Below are 16382 nucleotides of genomic sequence, written 5' to 3' on the forward strand. Positions count from 1 at the left end.
GCTGTTGAACATTTTATTGAGCAAGAAATGAACAAGCATAGGTGGGAAATGTACTGTAGCATTTGAAAAGCGAGAGGGAAAATTGCTTGGTTGTAATAGTTATGCTTAGCAGTCTAATCCACTGCTGATTTTCTTGCAGGTAATGTGAAATGCATCCATCAGTGTAAGATCATCCATTTGAATGTTGAGGCAGAGTCATAGAGGTTTGCATTCTTGCACAGTACCAGTTGACACAAACTTAGGTTCTGTGACAGCTAGAGCTCATCAGGATTATATAATCTGCCCACGAGGGGAAAAGGACTTCAAAAGAGCAGTATTCAAGTTATAAAAGTAAACAAAGAAGACTGATTAGTGCTGGATAAAGGTAAAAGGAAATTTGAAACCAGAACTGTTTGAGGGAAGTGAAACAGTGAATGTAAGAAATAAACCTCTGCCAAACATAACACTCGTCCTGATTCAGTAGTGTCTGCTCTTCAACAACATAATATATCCATCTGCCATATAACATTTGTCTAACTTTTAGGGTCTCACTTCTTTACTAAGACATCCCTTTAAGAAACAGCCTATGACTCATTTCAGGTTCTCCAGTCAGGACAGTAGCAGAGATTCAGTACACAAGACCCTCTCACTCTCAGACTGGGGACAATCTGCTACATGGAACACAGGCATTCCTGAGAGCTACATAGTGGGGAAAATGGCATCAAGAATAATTTCCACTGTGTACAAAGTCACTATATCTCCAGTGCACCTTTATCACATCAGGATAAAGGCTGGCATTGAGTGCAAAGACCAGTTCAAAGGTTTTATTTCCTTTCGGGGTGGTCTGGACAGAAGCTCTGCTTGGTGTTGTAAGCTTCTCATCCCAGCAATGAAACCTGTTGCTGCCTCTTCCAGTCCAACCAAGAAGCACCTCAGTGTTCTGAGTATATAACTCACACTTTAACTTACTGGCCAACTCAAAGTAGTAATAGGTTCAGATACACTATTTCCCAAGTGCTAAATATATTGTCAATACTTCATGTATGTATTTTTAACTAAGTACCCTCTACATATGCTTACACTCTTCTCCGAAGACACATGTGTAACTTGCATATCTTTCCACATTTGCCCAAGGAAAGGCCTATACACTGTTGGATCTACTTATATGCACACATTCACACACACACACACACACACACACACACACACACACACAAACACACACACAAACCACAGAGGATTTTCCATGATTGTAAATAGTGTATAAGAGTATGGAATCGAGAACTCGGCCTCCCACCAATCAGGAGAGGCTCATCCATCTTGGTTTCGGACTCCAGGGATCGGACAGACTGAGGTACACAAACATAATCCGAGGCCAACACCGCGGTGGTCTGAGCCCGACGGGCGTTGCCCTGCACCCAGGCCCTGGGCTGATCGGGGAGGCCATCGGAGTGCCAACCCAGCCAGGAGGTTTTTTTGCCCGGGCCTGCGCACGCGCAGCCATTTTGCCTGCAGGACGACAGAGAGCTCTGGCGGGCAGAGCTGTAATGGGCATAGCCAGAGGCTAACAAAGCGGGGGTCTAGGCCACAAAAGGCACAGGACTGACCCCAAGAACTGGGCGGCTTGGTGGGCCATCTGTGAGTCAACCCGCCCAGGAGGTTGTTAGCACAGCAGACTCTCCCGGCGCTTTCAGGGAGCGCGGGCGCGCACGCCCGCCATCCTGGTCACCTGGCGGACCCAATTAACAGTCATAGCCCTAGGGAAACTTTGCTCGGACCTTGGCCTCCCAGGTTTTTGCCTGGACTCAGGGCCTGGGCAGCCAGGCTAACCTTGTGTGCGCCAGCCCGGTTGGGGGAATCGGCTGCCCAGCGGAGTGAACGGAACACAGGGGAGGTCACAGCAGCATACACCATCAGCACTCCCTACGGGTGCACACTGGCTCCATCTGGTCCACAGACACAATCTGGGGCAAGGCCTCAGGCGGAAGCCCTCAGCTCAACTCTCTCCTCTCCGCTTCCAGATCCAGATCAGCCTGGGCGGCCGCACAACATCTCCAGGTCCTACCAGAGGCTAGCTTGGCTTCCTGGTGGCCAGCTGGGAGAAGTCAGTGTGCTCCAGTGAATCCAGTGGGCCCCAGCAGGAACTTTCAGCAGCCTGCTTCAGGATCTGATCAGCCTGGGCAGCACCACCCTGTCTACAGGCAGTGCAGGGGGTAAGCTGTGCACCAGAGGCCAACGGGGAAGGGGCAGCTTGCACTGGTGAGTCCAGCACTGACAAGACAAACTAACACCAGTGAGAACTAGATGGCAAAAGGCAAACGCAGGAACGTCACTAACAGAAATCAAGGCAATATGGCAACATCTGAACCCAATTCTCCTCTACCAGCATGTCCTGGATACCCCATCACACCAGTAAACCAAGATTTGGATTTAAAATCACTGTTCATGGTGCTGGTACAGGAACACATGAAGGACATACTTAAAGAAATTCAGGAGGAAATGGATCAAAAGTTAGAAGCCCTTGCAAGGGAAATACAAAAATCATTGAAAGATATCCAGGAGAATACAAAAGCCAACAAGGAGGAAATGCAAAAAACACTTAAAAAAATACAGGAGAACTTTGGTCAACAGGCTGAGGTTATGAAAGAGGAAACACAAAAATCTCTTAAAGAATTACAGGAAAGCACAAACAAGCAAGTGAAGGAGCTAACAAAACCATCCAGGATCTAAAATCAGAAGTAGAAACAACTAAGAAAACTCAAAGGGAGACAACTTTGGAGATAGAAAGCCTTGGGAAGAAATCAGGGGACAGAGATGCAAATATCAACAACAGAATAAAAGAGATAGAAGAAAGAATCTCAGATGCTGAAGATTCCATAGAAACCATGGACTCAACAGTTAAAGAAAATGCAAAATGCAAAATGCTTGTAACCCAAAATATCCAGGAAATCCAGGACACAATGAGAAGACCAAACCTAAGGATTATAGGCATAGATGAGAGTGAAGATTTACAACTTAAAGGCCCAGCAAATATCTTCAATAAAATTATGGAAGAAAACTTCCCTAACCTAAAGAGAGAGATGCCCATGAATATACAAGAAGCCTACAGAACTCCAAACAGACTGGACCAGAACAGAAATACTTCCCGTCACATAATAATCAAAACACCAAATGTTCTAAACAAAGAAAGAATATTAAAGGCAGTAAGAGAAAAAGGCCAAGTAATATATAAAGGAAGACCTATCAGAATCACAGCAGACTTTTCACCTGAGACTATGAAGGCTAGAAGGTTCTGGGCAGATCTCATGCAGACTCTAAGAGAACACAAATGCCAACCAAAACTACTATATCCAGCAAAACTCTCAATCACCATAGATGGAGAAACTAAGATATTTCATGACAAAACAAAGTTTACCCAATATCTATCCACAAAACCAGCCCTAAAAAGGATAATAGGAGGAATACATCAATACAAGGAGGGAAACTTCACCCTGGAAAAAGCAAGATAGTAACCTTTCATCAAACCCAAAAGAAGTTAAGCAATCAAATTTAAAAAATAACGTCAAAAATGATAAGAAGTAACAATCACTATTCCTTAATATCTCTTAACATCAATGGATTTAATGCCCCAATAAAAAGACACAGACTAACTGACTGGATACATAAACAGGACCCTACATTTTGCTGCTTACAGGAAACACACATCATGGTCAAAGACAAACACTACCTTAGAGTAAAAGGCTGGAAGACAATTTTACAAGCAAATGGTCTCAGGAAACAAGCTGGAGTAGCCATTTTAATATCAGATAAAAGTGACTTTCAACCCAAAGTCATCAACAGAGACTCTGAGGGACACTTCTTGCTGGTCAAAGGAAAAATACAAAACGAAGAACTGTTAATCCTGAACATCTACGCCCCAAATGCAAGGGCACCCTCTTTCATAAAAGAAACTTTATTAAAACTCAAAGCACACATTGCACCTAACACAATAATTGTGGGTGACTTCAACACTGTACTTTCCTCAATGGACCGATCAGGAAAACAGAAACTAAACAGGGACACAATGAAACTAATTGAAGCTTTGGACCAATTAGATTTAACAGATATATATAGAACATTCTATCCTAAAACAAAAGAATATACCTTTTTCTCAGCACCTCATGGTACCTTCTCCAAAATCGACCATATAATTGGCCACAAGACAGACCTCAACAAATATAAGAAGATAGAACTAATCCCATGCCTCCTATCTGATCACTATGGAGTAAAAGTGGTCTTCAATAGCAACAGAAACAAAAGAAAACCCACATACACGTGGAAACTGAACAATACTCTATTCAATGATACCTTGGTCAAGGAAGAAATAAAGAAAGAAATTAAAGACTTTTTAGAACACAATGAAAATGAAAACACAACATACCGAAATCTATGGGACACAATGAATGCAGTGCTAAGAGGAAAACTCATAGCCCTGAGTGCCTCCAAAAAGAAAATGGAGAGAGCATACATTACCAGCTTAATGACACACCTGAAAGCCCTAGAACAAAAAGAAGCTATTTCACCCAAGAGGAGTAGAAGGCAGGAAATCATCAAACTCAGGGCCGAAATCAATCAAGTAGAAACAAAGAGAAACATACAAAAAATCAACAAAACCAGGAGCTGGTTCTTTGAGAAAATCAACAAGATAGATAAACCCTTAGCCAGACTGACCAAAGGGCACAGAGAAAGTATCCAAATTAACAAACTTAGAAATGAAAAGGGAGATATAACAACGGAAACTGAGGAAATCCAAAAAATCATCAGATCCTACTACAAGAGCCTGTACTCAACACAACTGGAAAATCTGGAGTAAATGGACAATTTCCTTGACATATACCAAATACCAAAATTAAATCAGGAACAACTAGACCATCTAAACAGTCCCATAATGCCTAAAGAAATAGAAGGAGTCATAGAAAGTCTTCCAACCAAAAAAAGCACAGGACCAGATGGCTTCAGTGCAGAATTCTACCAGACCTTCAAAGAAGAGTTAACACCAATACTCTTCAAACTATTCCACAAAATAGAAACAGAAGGAACATTACCCAATCTGACACCAAAGCCACACAAAGATCCAACAAAGAAAGAGAACTTCAGACCAATTTCCCTTATGAACATCGATGCAAAAATACTCAATAAAATTCTTGCCAACCGAATCCAAGAACACATCAAAACAATCATCCACCATGATCAAGTAGGCTTTATCCCGGGAATGCAGGGTTGGTTCAATATACGGAAATCCATCAATACAATCCACTACATAAACAAACTCAAAGAACAAAACCACATGGTCATTTCATTGGATGCTGAAAAAGCATTTGACAAAATTCAGCATCCTTTCATGCTTAAAGTCTTGGAGAGAACAGGAATTCAAGGCCCATACCTAAACATAGCAAAAGCAATATACAGCAAACCGGTAGCCAGCATCAAACTAAATGGAGAGAAACTTGAAGCAATCCCACTGAAATTAGGGACCAGACAAGGCTGCCCCCTTTCTCCTTATCTTTTCAATATTGTACTTGAGGTACTAGCTCAGGCAATTCAACAACATAAGGAGGTCAAAGGGATACAAATTGGAAAGGAAGAAGTCAAACTATCATTATTTGCAGACGACATGATCGTCTACCTAAGTGACCCAAAGAACTCTGCTAGAGAGCTCCTACAGCTGATAAACAACTTCAGCAAAGTGGCAGGTTATAAAATCAACTCAAGCAAATCAGTGGCCTTCCTATACTCAAAGGATAAGCAGGCTGAGAAAGAAATTAGGGAAATGACCCCCTTCACAATAGCCACAAACAGTATAAAGTATCTTGGGGTGACTCTTACCAAACATGTGAAAGATCTGTATGACAAGAACTTCAAGACTCTGAAGAAGGAAATGGAAGAAGACCTCAAAAAATGGGAAAACCTCCCATGCTCATGGATCGGTAGAATCAATATAGTTAAAATGGCCATTTTGCCAAAAGCAATATACAGATTCAATGCAATACCCATCAAAATCCCAACTCAATTCTTCACAGAGTTAGAAAGAGCAATTTTTAAATTCATCTGGAACAACAAAAAACCCAGGATAGCTAAAACTATTCTCAGCAACAAAAGAAAATCTGGGGGAATCAGTATCCCTGACATCAAGCAATACTACAGAGCAATAGTGTTAAAAACTGCATGGTATTGGTACAGTGACAGGCAGGAGGATCAATGGAACAGGATTGAAGATCCAGAAATGAACCCACACAACTATGGCCACTTGATCCTCGACAAAGAGGCTGAAAACATCCAATGGAAAAAAGATAGCCTTTTCAACAAATGGTGCTGGTTCAACTGGAGGTCAGCATGCAGAAGAATGCGAATTGATCCATCCTTGTCTCCTTGTACTAAGCTCAACTCCAAATGGATCAAGGACCTCCACATAAAGCCAGACACTCTGAAGCTACTAGAAAAGAAACTGGGGAAGACCCTTGAGGACATCGGTACAGGGAGAAAGTTTCTGAACAGAACACCAATTGCGTATGCTCTAAGAGCAAGAATTGACAAATGGGACCTCATAAAATTACAAAGTTTCTGTAAGGCAAAGGACATCAAGAGGACAAATCGGCAACCAACAATTTGGGAAAAGATCTTCACCAATCCTACATCAGATAGAGGGCTAATATCCAATATATATAAAGAACTCAAGAAGTTAGACTCCAGAAATCCGAACAACCTTATTAAAAAATGGGGTACAGAGTTAAACAAAGAATTCTCACCTGAAGAACTTCGGATGGCGGAGAAGCATCTTAAAAAATGCTCAACTTCACTAGTCATTAGAGAAATGCTAATCAAAACAACCCTAAGATTTCATCTTACACCAGTCAGAATGGCTAAGATTAAAAATTCAGGAGACAGTAAGTGTTGGAGAGGGTGTGGAGAAAGAGGAACACTCCTCCACTGCTGGTGGGGTTGCAAATTGGTACAACCACTCTGGAAATCAGTCTGGCGGTTCCTCCGAAAACTGGGCACCTCACTTCCAGAAGATCCTGCTATGCCACTCCTGGGCATATACCCAGAAGACTCTCCACCATGTAATAAGGATACATGCTCTACTATGTTCATAGCAGCCCTATTTATAATTGCCAGATGCTGGAAAGAACCCAGGTATCCCTCAACAGAAGAGTGGATGCAAAAAATGTGGTATATCTACACAATGGAGTACTATTCAGCCATTAGAAACAATGAATTCATGAAATTCTTAGGCAAATGGATGGAGCTAGAGAACATCATACTAAGTGAGGTAACCCAGACTCAAAAGGTGAATCATGGTATGCACTCACTAATAAGTGGATATTAACCTAGAAAACTGAAATACCCAAAGCATAATCCACACATCAAATGAGGTACAAGAAGAAAGGAGGAGTGGCCCCTGGTTCTGGAAAGACTCAGTGAAACAGTATAACGGGGAAGTGGAAAGGGGTGGGAGGGAGGACAGAGAAGGGGGCTTATGGGACTTTCGGGGAGTGGGGGGGCTAGAAAAGGGGAAAACTTTTGAAATGTAAATAAATTATATCGAATAAAAAAAAAGAGTATGGAATTGATCTTAAATGTACTTTCACAAACTCACAAGCTTGCACATCCCTCTACTTGCATAACATGTCTCTAGCATATGTTGTGTTCATACCTCTTGTTGATCAGTCTGTTCATTTAAGGGACAGTTGGTCAAGTCAGTCTGGGTTTTCAAGCATGTTGTTTTGCCTAGGACCACATCAAAAAACAAGGTCTTTCCAGATACTATCTACAGAGAAGATAAAGATTCACTTTTAGTATTAGACTAAACTATACATGGACTCTTTTAGTTTACAGTAAGTGAGACAGAACACAGAAAGCACAGTGTTCCTAATACTTTGGAAAAGCAGGTATCTCTGAGGAGTCAGCCAGGATGGATGCATTAAAATTTTGTATTCAGCAATGCAAGACTGCTCAGAGGATAAGGGAAATCTGGAGGCTAAAACACAGGACTGAGGCTGAAGCAAGAAGTAGCTCTCTTCCACTGAGTGATGTGTGGGAAGTTACTACTCAACTTTAGCTGAATTCTCATCACAGCAGAAATTCTATGCTTTCCCTTTATTCAGATTCACCCTTACATGATCATGAGGACATGGGATGGTTCATTAAAAAGAATACAATATTCCTTTCAATACAAAAGGAATACATGCTTATATTGTCTTCACCTTAAGTGCAGGTGAAGGAATATTGCATGTGAAATTCTCAAGTGTGTCTTACATTTTTAATTAAATACATTTAGCTCATTTTCCCACAGGGAACCCTAGGCTCAACCTGTTTGAACTGTAGAGAAGAAAATGGTGACAGTAGGTGAGATTTAAGAATCCCATGAGCGCTAGGCAGTGGTGGTGCATGCCTTTAATCCCAGCACTTGGGAGGAAGAGGCAGGCGGATTTCTGAGTTCGAGGCCAGCCTGGTCTACAGAGTGAGTTCCAGGACAGCCAGGGCTACACAGAGAAACCCTGTCTCAAAAAACAAACAAACAAACAAACAAACAAACAAACAAACAAACAAAAAGAATCCCATGAGCCCAGCACTACATACCATACATCTTCTAGTATTAAGCTTCATGTCAAGAAAATGAGAATCATTCACTTAGACCACTGTGCAATGGTCTAAAATTCTCTAATTGTTTACTCATCATACATAATATGTATGAATGAAGATGTTTATGTAGAGAATTTTTATGTAAGGATCATGGTTTCAGAAGTGCTAGTCCATTATGAAAAGTAAGGTCTGTAGAACCAAGAAATTAACATCATACTGAGAGACAACAGATAACAGGACATAGAGATGAAATAAGGGTCTCAAAGACCTTTTCCTTTAAATATCCCTACCGCCTAAATCTTATCACTACTCATTCATGCCAGAATTTTTAAGGTTAAGCTATTATTTAAGAGAGAGGACTCTCAAGAGATTCATACTCCATTCAGATCTGTAAAAGGTATTACACAATCCCCTGGAAGATTTCCTTAAAAAATATTAAGGCAATTTCTCATTGATGACCCAACACCGGCTGCCTTTCCATTATATCTTGTGCCATAATTGGATACAGAACAAGCTACCAAGAATCTTGTTACCTGGGAAGGTTATCTTGTATCTACTGGAATATTCTTCAGGCAGGAATATCTGGGATATTCGTTACACTTTTGATATTCAGAGCAAGAAGGAAATAGATCTTCTCACTGACAGAGCATGACACATAGCTGTATTTGTATTCATGTTAGTAACACCCTACACTTTCTTGTGAGATGGTTTCTGCAGAGATGATTATATTTGGAAGATTTTCTTAATAGGATGAAGGACTGTTACTTTAAACTCCATACTTGCTTCTGTATTGACCCTTGAAGTCTAGCAGCCACTAGTAAGGACTCTTACCCCTTTGTTTTTCCTTGCAGCATTCTCCTGTATGTGTTGAGGGTCAACTCCATGCTGCTATGTTCAGGTAGAATTTCCCATGGTCCTCTTGTACAATGTTTTTAAGGATAATCTGAAACATCACACAAAGATGACATCTAGAGGAAGTAGAAAAAATTTATTAAATCAGATTCCAGGGACACTCCAAGATTATCAGGCAAAATTAAGCTAAGATCCTCTGGAGTGGTGGTATGCCTTACTACAAAGACTCATGTAGAAACCTAAATTATCATCTGTACTCAATCTGAAGAAGCAATGGATCAAAAGGACTAATATTTAGTCTGTATGGTCATTTGCTATAAGAGGTGAAAGTACTGTTTTAATAAATATGGTTTTACATTATTTTATGGAGCATCATCTTGTCTTCATATGTCAAGCTGCTTCAGCATACCTAAGCAGTATTATATTAGGAGACCACTCTCCTCATGGCATGGGAATATGTAGGCTTATCACTACTGCTGGGTGCAAGTGACACAACATTAAAATCTATAAAAAAAAAAAACATTAAGCAAAAGAATCTAAGGCAACAGAAGGCTGTTATGAAATGAAGCCTTCTGAGAGTGGCTAGTAGTGGATCTATGCAAATGGAATGAATCTCTTTATCAGAAAAATGTGTGTAATTATTGTTTCTTGATTTCCCTTATAAAATATTTTAATTATCTGATGGAAAATGTGCACAAAACTTTTTTAAAAACATTTGAAAAACCACTCACTGAGCTATGCATGGGCTTTGGAAAATGAAGGAAGCTGGCCAAACAAAATCAAATATCATAGTAACAAAGACATTATGGATTGACAAAGAGCCTCTTCTCAGAGGATCCTCTTTTTGACCCTCTATTCTGTTGTGTCTGGGAAGTTTAGCAAGAACAGATATGCAACCACTGGCAGCATACTCTTACATTTCAAAGGAGTAAAACAGAACCCTTTCTGTTATTCCACCTGGGGTAAGCCCACCTACTAGCACTTTCAGAGAACAAAAACTATCTGAGGAGAAGACATATTAAAGGGGAGAAAATCTGAATACTGCCATTATGTCCACTTCAAATCACTAGTTAAAAAGCAGACTGAGTAAGGATCAGAGAGCCTCAGGGTGGAGAGAATGCTAGATGAACTAAGGAAATATATATGTCCCTCTATATGCATAATTTAGGCTCCCTCAATTAAGGGTCACATACCTGTTTTCTGACACTCTTCACTTCCACCATACGGCTTAGGTACAAGTCATCGCTGTTTTCATTGTACTGGTTTACAGCAAAATCCAGTGCTTCTGGGGCACCTTCCTCCTCCATACTAGATTCCTCTGTGCCATCCACCATCTGACCTAGCACAGGTTAAAGACTCAGATTCAGAATTAATATGAGGGTGGTCAGCAGAAATAGTTGAGTGTAGAGCAGGCAGGCCATGGTCTTCTTAGAATTGGACTTGGATCCAATGCTGGAAGTAGAACTGCAGTGAGCCTGGATCAGTCAGTGAGCACAGCCCACAAATGAGTTAGCCTTTTCTCCTGTACTCTTAGTTTGCATTGGCTCCTTGCCAATACCATATGTGTTTTTTGATCCTTTCCCCTCCTTCTATTCCTACCCTCTATATTTTCTCTCTTCTCATTGCTCCTACAAAATGCTAGATTGCCATCCTCTTTTGTTCCTTCCTGGGACACATCTTCCTCTTCACCAAATCTTCAACTTCTCTGTATCTCCCCCCCCCATATCTTATTTTCTCACAGTTCTAGGCTAACTTGTCAACCCAGCTTTCTCCACAAATCTAATTATTCTCTTTCTGAGCTCTCCTAAGTTGGTCTTCTTGCATAGCAGAAGATATCACTGTGGGCCTTCAAATTCCTACAACATCCAAGTTGAACTCTTAGTGTTCCAGAAATTTTTGTCTTTGGGATGCTGAGAGAGCAGCATTATCCAAGGTCAAGACACAGATTTCCTCATGAATGGGTGGTATTTCAGGGATTCTAGAACCTTTCTGTAGTGCTCATTTCAGAAGCAAATCTTCTGAAACAACATTTAACTTTGACAGTGGCAGGTTGAGTTCTTTCTACAACCCAATAATACCAGTCATTACATTCAATAAAGGAAGCTCCATTAAGGCTGAGTTCTGGCTTATGCTCAGATTTGGTCAGAAAGCCAAAGCCTCAAGTTAGGACAGGCAATGACCATCTGTCCTATGACTTGTGCATGTTTAATCTAAGAGGAAATAGATATGGAAAAAAAAAAGCAACAGGCCTGTAGTGATGCCTCAGAGCTATTGAGCACTTTATGTTTTCCTGAAAACATAAGGTAAGTTCTCAGTACTCAACTAAGATAGTTGACAAACTTTCACGACCAGCTAAGTAGAATCCATGTTTCTGGCCTCCATGGATACTTTCTCTCTCTCTCTCTCTCTCTCTCTCTCTCTCTCTCTCTCTCTCTCTCTCTCTCTCTCTCTCTCTCTCTCTCTCTCTCTCTCTCTCTCTCTCTCTCTCTCTCTCTCTCTCTCTCTCTCTCTCTCTCTCTCACACACACACACACACACACACACATTCACAAACACACACATACAAACACACACAGAGAGAAACACAGAAACACACCTCCACATACCTAGAAAGAATTGAATTTAACATTTATGAACAAAAGAAAGAAAATTTACAAGAGTGTTCTTCCTCGTGGGGATCAAATGCTTAGAACAGCCCCAATGTTTTCAAAAATAACCCCTTGATTGCTGAATTCCATGAGATTTTAGTGATCAGACTGTTTAGTGTCATTTTGCATCACTCAAATTATGGCTGGTAGAGATAAGGCTTGCAAGGTGAAAACAAATATCACAGCAGAGTTTATATTGAAATCTACTGGGTACCTAGCAACATTATTACCAGAAAAATGGGAATTAGCTCAAACCTAATCTTGTCCTTGTTATCTTTTTTTCAGGTATTTTAGCTTTGATAATAGGAATAAAGTCAAAATCTACCCAACCTTTAACTTCATAGCATATTTGATGAGGATAAGTGCCAATCTTCATAAAACAAATATTTGTTATCATTGATTATAATCTCCCATGTTTCTTTTCTTTCATCATCTTCTTCAAATGATATTATATATTCCAATAATATTAATAAGTAAAATTCAGCGAGTTTTAAAAAACTCATTGCAAATTTATTCCAAGACAGAATATTTGAAATTAGTTTTAAAACTGCAAATATCCTACAAAATGAGCTGTACTTCCCTTTGGGGTTCTACTGTTCTTTGATTTTCTTTAATTTCTTAAGAGCACTCTTTCTTTGCTGAATGCTGAGGCTTCAAGTTTAGTTATTATTCACATTGTATTTTAAAAAACAACTAACTAAATGACAACTGTGGTCTTAAACTTCCATTAAGTGTCATAGTCATTAATCTTGTTGAGCCTAATGCAAGATTGCTGAAACAAATGGAACTCTTCATGTTGATGAGGAAAAAAATAGAGTACTGTACCTCCTTGATTAATATCCAAGATATTAAAAGAAAATCTGAATTATTAGTGTTATGTTTTTCCTTTTGTACAGAATTATGATGAAATCTCAGACAATTTAGTGTCTGGGGAACTATGCATAGTGCTTATGCATTCAGGTAATGGATCAGTTTCTTCTCTTGCAGAAAGCAAGGTGATGCAACACCTCCTCACTCAACCCTCTGAAACTCTTGTTTTCAGAAACATATGAAAACCTGTGATTAGATGTGAAAGAATATCCTTAGTTACCTGTATGACTTACTTTTGCCTAACATGAACCCCACAGAACAAAGACTCAACACAATCTCTGTGACCTGCCTTTAGATCAGATCTGGATCTAATGTAATTTGAATTTTGCAAGATCAATTCATGTCTTTCATGTTAAAACGATTACTATCCAATATAATTTAGCAAGAGAAGTAAATTTATGGCTGATAGTCTTAGAATGAAGAAAAAGTCTCTGTGGAAGATTGGAAGGTAGTAGTAATTCAGAGCTTGTGTGCTTAGATTTGTAGCACAATTCTCTACTATTCACATGTCTCATTTCCAAATTCTATATCATATGTTGGGAGAATCATGAGTTCACACTTAGATCAGCAGGTAAACCCAAAACCCAGTCCTCTGGTCACTCACATCTGTTCAACCAGAATTTTGACAGATGGTACCTTGTTTTTATTATTTATTTTAAAATGTGGCATCTACAGGAATGTGAGAGAGTAAAACTTATTCCTATAAACATTGAGATTTAAGGGCAGACATTACAAGGTTGATTTCCTCTTTAGTTGAGGCATCTTTTGTTAAAGTATGCTATGTCCTTCTGTCTTATGAGTGAAGAAATCTGGATAAATGGAAGATATTTACACTCTTTGGGTTGTATGATTTTGCTGGGACTAAGATAAATGTCAGTTATGAGCTTACAGACTTTAGAAAGTACACCAAGGCCCCCTCATCCTAAGCTGAAGGTTCTCCACTTGAGTTAGTCCTGTACTGCAGCTTAGTGGCTTCACTTTTCCTCAGTACAGCCCTGCATTTCTGTCCAGAAAACTGATAATTTGTAATATCCTAGCTGGCTTCTCTAAGCTGCCTTTTCTTCCTGGGTCTATGGAAACTCCTGTAATTTGACTCACAAAATAAAATATCTTAGAAGAAATGCCCAGAAGAAAATAAGTTATAAGAAGGACATTTAGCAACTGACACTAGAAGTTTTGGTGAGTACGCATTACAAGTGATAATGGAATAATGTGTGATTGCTCCTGAATGTTCTGACAGTCTTATGTAATGTAGTTACAACTGTGTAAACCTCACCCAAGTACTGTAACTGAATCAAGATCTTCTCTCTATAAGGTAGAGTTGTAACTAAATACTCCATTGATATGATCTTGGGTGAAACCTATGAAACGAGTGTGAACACATAGCCTTAAATGTAAAACAAGAAAAAACGTGTCATAAAGATATAAAAACATGGCAAAAGTCACAGACTTATATGTTATACAAGTTTTTATACTGTGAATACATATAGCAGAATATATTGATGAACATATGAGCACCCTATGATCACATGAATGATCTACATTAACACATATGTACATGGATATATGGAATGGTATGTGTGGTTCTGTTGGAGAAAATATGTAAACACATGTGAGGCAAGTTTTTTCAAAGAGATGAATATGTTTTTAAGCTTAAAATGGTGTCTTTCTTTATAAATACACAAACCCTGTCACAGAATGTTTGTTCATATAAATAGCACATGGAGAACTTTTTATGTGCACTTAGAATTATTCTGAATTGTTCAGTAGGTTGAACTGAGGATAAGGATATGCAAATTCTGGCATAAGATACTTTATTGTTGTTGCTTGCTGAACTGGAAGAGGTAGCCTCAGGTTACTTGGCAACACTGAACTTCTTATTAAAACCTGAGTGTCTTTTAGAACATGCTGATTGCAAGGTGGCCCTGCAAAATGATCCAATCTCCAATGTCAGTTTTTTCCTAAACAGAAATATTCTTAACCTAAAAGAACTCTTCCTATAGCCCTAATGCCTCATCAACACTTTTGATATGTTATATCTAAGTCTTTGTCTCAAACCCCAAATTGATCTGTGCCATCCCAGGTGCATTTGTTGAGGGCAGGTATGGAACTAAATGTTTCCCACTGCTATTACCTCTGTAGATTTATCATGATGCATGGACTGGTCCTTAAAGGACAGTGTTTAGGCAAATGGATAAGAATATCTAGGAATCAGAGAAGGAGACAGATGCCATCTGGAAGCATTATAGCAAATTTTATGGCTCAACAAAAACTAGAGGATCTAGGTGAGTTTTCTTAGAGGATTTGGATGTACGTCTTAAGTGAATCAGTCCTTATCCCAATTCTGACATATTTACCTTTAAACTTGGTTTTAGCTCTAACAAGTACTTATTACACAGCTACTCATTTTGCAGAGAGAGAGGGGGAGAAAGGGAGAGGGAGAGGGAGGGAGGGAAAGAGAGAGAGACTACACCTATACTGTGGTCTGGATAAACCACATAACCACATATCCTTGTGAAGCTCCAGCAGTCACAGAGTTTAAATAAGTTTCTACCAAGTCCTGCTGGGTGAGCTTGTAGGGCTCTCTGCAGTGCTTTATCACTCAGTAAGATGCTCATGCCCTGGAGAGTGGATCTTAGAAACCAGGCATGAAGGACTTGGTAGAGTAACCTGATAAAGGCAGTCTCTCAAACCTGAGAGGCATTCTTTTGCCTACATCTCTTTAGGTTCTAAATTTCCAGTACATTACTCACATCCTACTCACCTCTTGCTCAATAAAAAGCCCCATCAGCTCCTTTTGAACTGCACCTACCTCAGCTTGCATACATTTTTTGAGACCACTGAGATTACTGAGTGCTCCTGTACATATGAGCACATCATATCAAGCACTTTTCTCTGTAATATCAAAAACTCATAGTTGATAAACATCATAATTGGTCAGGGAACCATTGTACATATGCAGTGGCTCCAGGCAAGGGCTCCTGAAAGGAGAAACCATGTCTGTCACCCTCCATCCTCAACTGCTGTTTTAACAATAAGACTGATATAAAGGAATACAAAATGTTTGGTCATTAAAATGAAAAGGATTGACTCACACACATATGCCCAAATTGCTTAGTTGAGATTATAAACTGCATATATCAAGTCCCCAGAAATGCCATACCTGAAGTTTCCTGAATATTTCCATGCGGGACAGTTTAGGCACATACAGGAAGCATAGATTGAAAGTATATCCCTTTCATGCATAAGTAAAGCACTACACACAATCTAAGACATAGTGACACAAGCCAGAAGAAGGTAAAGTGCATTTCCATTCATATTGTGTTATTGGGACCAACTGTGATGTCTAGGATCACAATGTATGATCCTATGGATCCATCCATTCTCTGATCTCAATGTGATACTAGTGCA

General features: G+C 39.6%; 1 pseudogene; it reads right to left on the bottom strand.

The window, feature by feature from the left end:
* Positions 1-238: 238 nt before the first annotated feature.
* Positions 239-10874, bottom strand: LOC127684939 (cystatin-S-like; annotated as a pseudogene).
* Between the last annotated feature and the right edge of the window lie 5508 nt (positions 10875-16382).

The sequence above is a fragment of the Apodemus sylvaticus genome, chromosome 5 (assembly GCF_947179515.1).
Source record: "Apodemus sylvaticus chromosome 5, mApoSyl1.1, whole genome shotgun sequence".
Classification (NCBI taxonomy): domain Eukaryota; kingdom Metazoa; phylum Chordata; class Mammalia; order Rodentia; family Muridae; genus Apodemus; species Apodemus sylvaticus.